The sequence below is a fragment of the Mastomys coucha genome, unplaced genomic scaffold (genome assembly GCF_008632895.1).
Source record: "Mastomys coucha isolate ucsf_1 unplaced genomic scaffold, UCSF_Mcou_1 pScaffold14, whole genome shotgun sequence".
Lineage (NCBI taxonomy): Eukaryota > Metazoa > Chordata > Mammalia > Rodentia > Muridae > Mastomys > Mastomys coucha.
In genome coordinates, this window is record NW_022196896.1 from 99,033,851 (window position 1) to 99,041,130 (window position 7,280).

Genomic DNA, 7,280 nt, shown 5'->3' on the forward strand with positions numbered 1-7,280 from the left:
AAGTTTCAAATTTTAGATAAGTTTGTTTAACTTATGTTCCAAATTAGAGTAATGTTTTCCTGTATTAGTCTATTTTGAGCCACTGTAGCAGAGACCAGGTAATTTTAAAAAGGCAAAAATGTATTGGCTCACAGTTATGGAGGCTGGGAGATCTGATGCTCAGGTACCCAAATCTAGAGAGGGTTGTTGAGGACATAATCTGACAAGATGCACTGCATGTTAGTTCTACACTGTGACTACTGTGAAAGTGCTTTGGTAAACATTGGTGTACAGCCATGTTGTGTTGAGTTGGTATAGCTGGATCACAGGGAAGACCTATTGTTAAGTTTTCTTTTCTTTTCTTTTCTTCTTTTGTTTTGAAATTGTGAAAGAACACATTTAATTAATTATATAAAAAATACCAGCAAGCACAAGATATCTTTCTCAGCCCCAAAGGCAAGGGTGGCTTGCAGACTAATGTAGAAAGCTGTGGATCCAGCTGATGCAGATTGCTGGTGACAATTTTTAGCTTCAAAAGGAGTACGAAGACTCGAATAATCTCTACAATAAAGGGCATTATTTTAAAAAACATTTTATTGATTCCTTGTGAGTTTCACATCAGTCCTGCCTGTCTCCCTGTCTCCTCATATCCACCCTTCACCCTTGCAACCTCCCACCCCCAAAATAACACACACACACACACACACACACACACACACACACACACACTTACCCAAAGCATAGACATCATCTTGTTATGGAAGCTATAGTAGTCACAGTGTATCTCACAGTATGTTTCTCTGTCCACACTTGCTCACTTGCAGATGTTCATTGCAATGAGTCACTGGTCTGGTTCGAGATCTCTGGCTTCTGTGATACTATCAATATTGGATCCTCAGGAGGACTCTTTCTGCTCATCCCATTGCTGCCCAGTGTCATGGAGATCCTACAGCTTTTGGATCAACAGGACTGGCCCTTTCACATGTCCCAACAATTCACAGAGGATATCGATTTTGGGGTGTGCCAAGTCAGAGCCCTGGGTCTGGGCCTAGGTAGCAGCTGAGCTCACTAGCATGCTGGCTCTTCTCCCTTATCTGCACCCCCAGGGCGAGCTCTCTAGCACAGCTCCAGCTAGACCACCAAATGCCCTCATCGACAGGAGGCAGTCGATTAATCCTCCCACACTCAAGCCCTCTCCATGCGCCAGCTCACACCCACTTCCACCATCAGGTCCAGCTCCAAAGTGTTACCTGCGTGAGGTGCAGGGCCAATGTGAGAGGTGAGGGATGGGGCCACCTTCCCAGCCAGGGATGGGCGGGGCCAGATGTGTACAGCCGCTGGATATCCAAGTGGTTCTGGCAGCTGCCCCACAAGGGACGTCTCCACGTTCTCTAGTGGTAATATGAGCCATGGTCATCGACACTGATCCCTGTTGCTGTGTAGCCAAGGACTCAGACATGGCTGTCAGCGGCAGCTTCAGCTGGGTCCTCACCATGGTCCTATGTGGTGCACTAGCCACTCACAATAGGCTACTCCTCCAGTTCCATGTCTCTCCAGGATTCACAAGCTGCTTCACTCCTCTCCCATCTGATCCCACATACTAGCACATTGCGGTGGCTCCTCCTGCAGGCTGCCCATGTAGCTGGTGGGCCATGGGGTGACATCCTCCATCTGTACTGCTTGACATGTCAGCAAGTGGGCGTCTATGGCCCACGTGCCCAAGGGAAGGTCTGTGGGTGGCATGGCAGTCCAAGGGCCTGTTTGCCTTCCTCCTCCCTCCGTGTGCTGTGTGGTGGTAGGTGTTGATGTTTAGTTTGCTCTTTTCTTCTTGTGAGGATGGAAATGTTTATTTTGTACACCAGACTGCAAACCAGAAGCCTTTACTGTCTCTTCTCTTCTTCTAGAAGTTTGAAGGTTTTCTTTTTGTCAAAACATTGTCTTTCATAAGACCCTGGGGCAAGCACACAGCATCTTCCAGATCAGTGGTTTACGCCAGCATTGTTAACCAGATGAGGGACTCAGGAGTCAAGAGCAAAGGCGAAGGCAAAGGCAGGAATGGAAACACACACACACACACACACACACACACACACACACACACACACACACACACAGATACCCAGATCCTACCCCTATATCAATTAAGCCAAAATCTTGGGGAAAGCGTTTTTATGTTGCACAATCTTCCTAGGAATTATAATGCCTATCCAGAGTTGCAAACCTCTCTTCTCCCGGATCTAGATGCTAGAGCGGCCCTTTCTTTCCAACACTAGAGGTAGACTAGAATGCAATAGCTATTTACAGTCCCGTAGGAGGCTGACAGGGCAGACTGGACCCACCACTCTTGCTCCTAGCCTGAAGCCACAACTTAGGGAAGCTGCATGTAGGCAGAGCTGAAAGGTTGTTTCATGATCCTGGCCTAGTGTTTACGGCCTGTGGGAACCTCTCCTGTTGAGTGTGCATTGGACCCAGGGTTGCTTCTAGGAAATAGATTGTAGCAGATACATTGTGATCTGAATCAGTTGATTTTGAGGACAATTGGCCTACACGATCCCCAGCCATATAAAAGATGTCCCTAATGGTCATGCTTCCAGAGAAAATATCCAACTCTGAAGGACCAAGACTCAGAGAGGGTTCACTTTCTCCTGGCCTTCTGATACCACACAAAAGCAAATAAATACCTTATTTGTGGCTCCCGAGATCCTGAACAGAGGCCTCAGCTGATCTGTGGGATACAGATATGTACTATTTAAAAGTCAGCCTAGTTCTTGTCTACAATTGGTCGTTTGGTGACAGAAAAATTAGCACAGATATTTTGGCATAATGGAAAAACTAACTTTGTGGCTAGATGTATTTGGGCTTATTTCTTAGCTCTGTTAATACCTGTGCCACTTCTGATTAACTTTTTAGGGTCTCTAGACTTCAATTTTCTCATAAATAGAACAGAAAAAAAAACCTATTCTTGCCTTACTTGGGTGGCAAAGGGATTGTGAGATGTGGAGATGTGTGCACATGTTCAATGCCGGAAGCTCTCGGAAGCTCTCGAGGGCTCAGAGCTGTTTTCCTTAGGGCCTCTAGGGTGCTACAGTGATGGAAATGGTGGCATCTGAAGGTGTCTTAACCTTCCAGAGAGAAGACACAGCTTTTCCTGATCCCTGAGAAGAGGGGCAGTCATGCAGGGAAAGTGCTCCTGAGGGGCTTGTATTACATTCCAACTTGCTTTCAGTAGGCCCATTAAAAGATGGGCTTGTAATGGCCAATGTGAATTTTTCCTGCTTGCAGGCTGAGGCTCCTCAGTTCGTGTTCACCTTCTATGCAAATTCACAACTGACACAGATTTAGAGCTTTAGGTATTAGAATAATAACTGCAAAGCAATTTATAGCACATGGATTGTCTCCTATGACTATCCTCCAGTTTCGTCCTCACCACCGGCTGGGAAATAGGCCCTGTTTCCTCAGCTTTACGAGCAGAGAAATGGAAGCCCTCAGAGTATAGCTTATCCAAAGTTACAAAGCCATGGAGAGGCATAAATGAGAATTGATTTAAGGCCCACATCAGCAGTCTGCTTTCTTTCTGTGTAGCCTGCTGTCTGACTTTCTGATTCTTTTCTTCCCTAAGCTAACCAGCTCACTTAGTTCTATGTCTCTGAGGGGCTTACCTCCTACGTCTGTCAAACTAGAGAGCTAGTTAAAACTATTACCAGCTCGTAAAACAGGCTGTGTTGCCTGGACCATGTCTTAGTTTGGATTAAGGGCACATGTGGGTCATTTGTGCAAAGCTTTCCAGTCTCTCAACCATCCAGCCTTGTCTATCCAAGGTGTGAATATGTATGCATGTGAGTGTGCGTGTGTGTAAGTATGTGTGTGAGTCTATGTGTGTGTATACATCTATGAGTATGTGTGTAAGGGAGTGTGTGGGGTGTGTGTGTGATGAGCGTGTATGTGTGATGAGTGTATTTATGTGTATGTGAATATGTGTGATGAATGTGTGTGAGTTTGAGTATGTGAACGTATGTGTATTTGGGTGTGTGTGAATGTGAGTATGTGAGTGTGTATGTGTGTGTGTTAGTATGCATGTATGTGAGTGTGTATGTGTGTGTGTTAGTATGCGTGTATGTGAGTGTATGTGTGTGTGTGTGTGTAGTTTCCTTAGGATAAAGGTCTAGCGCCTTCCAAAAAAAAAAAAAAAAAAAAAAAAAAAAAAAAAAAAAACCAAAAAACCAACCTCCCCAAAAAACAAAAACAAACAAAAAAAAACCAAACCACACAGAAGAGAATAAGAGAACTTAATGATTTATTATCAACAAAATTAAGATTTTGAATTAAAAAATGAGGGGGTATGAAAGTACCCAGAAAATGCCAATGGCTAGATAATGAGTAAGTATATTTACTAAAACAAAATGCAGTATCCTTAGGATTACCTGTTTGTATCCCATTTCTTTCTCGTTTGCTGGGGCTCTTGAAGAGTTCTCTTCCCCCACTGTCACGGTGATATAGCCTTGACAATCATGCTGTTTGTGACCTGCAATATGCGTGTTATGGGTGAGTTTCATACATCTGCTCTCCACAAATGGCCAGCATGATCTTATAACTGGGATGCTAGGTGAGAAGTTTAGATGCCTCAGTTAACTCTTGCCGTACTGGCTTGGAGGTGCTGCCAGGGTCTGATGAAGTCCTACCTCTGCCAGCTCCTTTCTTAGCGCTCTTTGTTGGAAGGCTGGGGATATGGAGGCAGACCGGCTCTGTCCTCTTCCTCTCTCTTCTATGACACCACTGTAAAAGTCTCCATCTTCCTCTAAGAGTTTTGCCTCTTTTAGCCTTGCTTTGTTTCGTTTCCTTGTTAGCTTAACCGAGGAACTCACGATTTGTGAACAGTGGAATTCGACTCAGGAATAACGGAGCTACAGATAACAGAAAGTGCCAAGTGTATGTCCTCAAGCGAGCTGCCGTGTCAGGAGAGTATGTCCTGGCCGGGTACAAAGGTAATCCAGCACTTAAAATGTTAGCATTTCCTTACTCTTTATAAAGCTCTTGGAGCTGACAGTGTAGTTCAGTAGGTAGAATGATTTTTTTTTTTTTCTTACAGTGCATGAAATCTGATCCACAACACCATATAAAGCTGAGCCTGGTGGTACATAGACATCAGAGGTTCGAGGACACCCAGGCACTATCGAGGCTACCTGACACTCAGTCTCAGAAAACAGAACAAAATAAAATCTTAATGACGTCAAGCTTTAATTATTTGAAGTTGAGTTTGTTGGAATGGTACCCATGTTGCAAAATTTACTGTTGTTATTTGCAAATTTATAGCACTTATTTTAAAGACTTGAAACAAAACATTATAATGGTGTGAGTTAAAGGTAAGTGAATGAGCCTATGGTTAACTTTAAGGGGTTCAAATGCCTTATTGCTGAAGAGATGTTCATACAGAGCAATTTGTGCTCTGCCAGCTGACCAGCAGGGAAAGGGTCCTTGGAGCATCTCTGAGGGTCACGTTACTCTTGGGAAGAATGAGAATTAGGTGAGATCTGGAATTTTTTTTGAAGGTAAGAGAAACTTGATTCTAGGGTCCAAAACCTCTGCTTTTCCCTTTTTGCTACATTAGCCCCACCCACGAGGAGCTGGCTGGGCTGAAAGAAGTCAATTTGTGTCTCTTTCTTTCACCGGCTGCCTCCGGTCCTGGGATTCTTCCTCTGGCTAGCCTCAGGACCAGCCTTCTACACATCAGCAGCCTGTTGGCTGTGGGCCTCTGGAGCAGCTGCTGCCCAGGCAGCTCTGCCCATGCCCTAAGCTGACACATGACAACTTCTATTAGCCTGAGGTTCTCTGTGGGAAGCCTGTGGGCTCTGTCAGCTATCTCCCTTCTGTTTTGCCATCTGCTGGCTCCCAGGGAGATGGTGGCACAGGGCAGGTTAAAGAGGGTACCTGGAGTGAGGGCATCGTGCGGACCTAGAGGTGAGGGCATAGGGCTAACGTTCTCCCTCCTTGTCAGAGGTTGCCTGACAGGAGTGGTACTTGTCCCTAAGAAAGTACGAGGTCAATCAGGCTAGGCTGGCCCATGCTGAGGGCATCCAAATTGTGTCCCACCCTCCGTGCCAGGAATCACCATGTAGAAGTCACATTTTGGCTTGGTGTAGACATGATCCAGGTGCTTTTCAGAGACTCTTGACATGCTCTTTGCACTTGTTTGAATGTTGTGGCTCTTAATGTCTGCTCTGGTTTTTAGGTCTCTGTGTGTCTCTTCTCTGTGTGTGTGTATGTGTGTGTGTGTGTGTGTGTGTGTGTGTGTGTGTGCGCGCGCACGCGCGCATACGTGTGTGGTGCAGATCCCTCCTATGGTTTTTCGGTATGTTCTCATATACTAAACTAAAGCAGCAATCACATGTGGTGAGGTGGAGCTGGAAAGGCTGGGTGAGGGCAGGGCTTGGGCCCGGGAGGGGCCAAGCCATGTGTTCCTCCTGTTAGTGCAATGTGCTGGCGCAGTGGGAAGCTGCTGTGCCGGAGCCCTCTCTTTCAGCCAGTGGTCCCACAGATTCCCAGAGCTACAGCTTGAAGGGAGGGGCCCAAGTGGCGGTGATATGGTCATTGCTCCTTCGTTTTCTGAAGGGGAAAATAAAGCTTAGGGTAGGCAGTGGCCTGTGAAAGGGACACACACCTACTTAGTAGGGGAAGAGGAACTAACCGAATTGTATGTGTGCTCATGTGCATGTGTGTGTGTGTGTTCATCTGTTTATATATACTAGATATATACTACGTATGTACTCATGTACTACAGTGGTCACAGTGTGCAGAAGTCTAGAGGTTTCTCCTAACTGGATGAATGAGCCATCCCAGGCCTCTAAGTTTATCACATGGTACTCTCCTCTCCACCAAAAAGGATCTGAGGTGACTCATGATTAAGGTGACCATGAGCTGCAGACATGGCAAGTGGCCTGACATTTGCCCAACTTGGGTTTGATTACCCAGTGATGAAAAGAAAGACCATATATTTGCATTTCTCTGTTTCTCCCCATATGCCAGTTCAGAAATGCATCAGTGCAGACATAAACCACTTGGTCTTTTTACCCAGAATTCCTCAGTTTTCTTTTTGAGGGAGGAGTGCTGGTGGGCTCTAATCCAGGCTATTGCAACAACTGGGCTACATCTTCGCTCCCTCAAAGGCCTCTTGTTGACCCTTAAATATTCCTATTTGGCCAAGTTGCCACTGGGACAGCCAGCTCATACTTTCCCAGAAGGTTCGGATGAGTCCTTGAGAGTAGGTGTTGGGAAGACTCATGGACAGGTGTGTGAAATAAGTCATC

At 45.7% G+C, this 7,280-nt stretch overlaps 1 long non-coding RNA gene across 1 annotated transcript; it reads left to right on the forward strand.

The window, feature by feature from the left end:
• The first annotated feature begins 4,850 nt into the window (after positions 1–4,850).
• On the forward strand, positions 4,851–5,210 carry LOC116088558. Its single transcript, XR_004117923.1, has 2 exons — positions 4,851–4,961; positions 5,066–5,210. It is a non-coding gene; the product is annotated as an uncharacterized LOC116088558 (long non-coding RNA).
• The last annotated feature ends 2,070 nt before the right edge of the window (positions 5,211–7,280 follow it).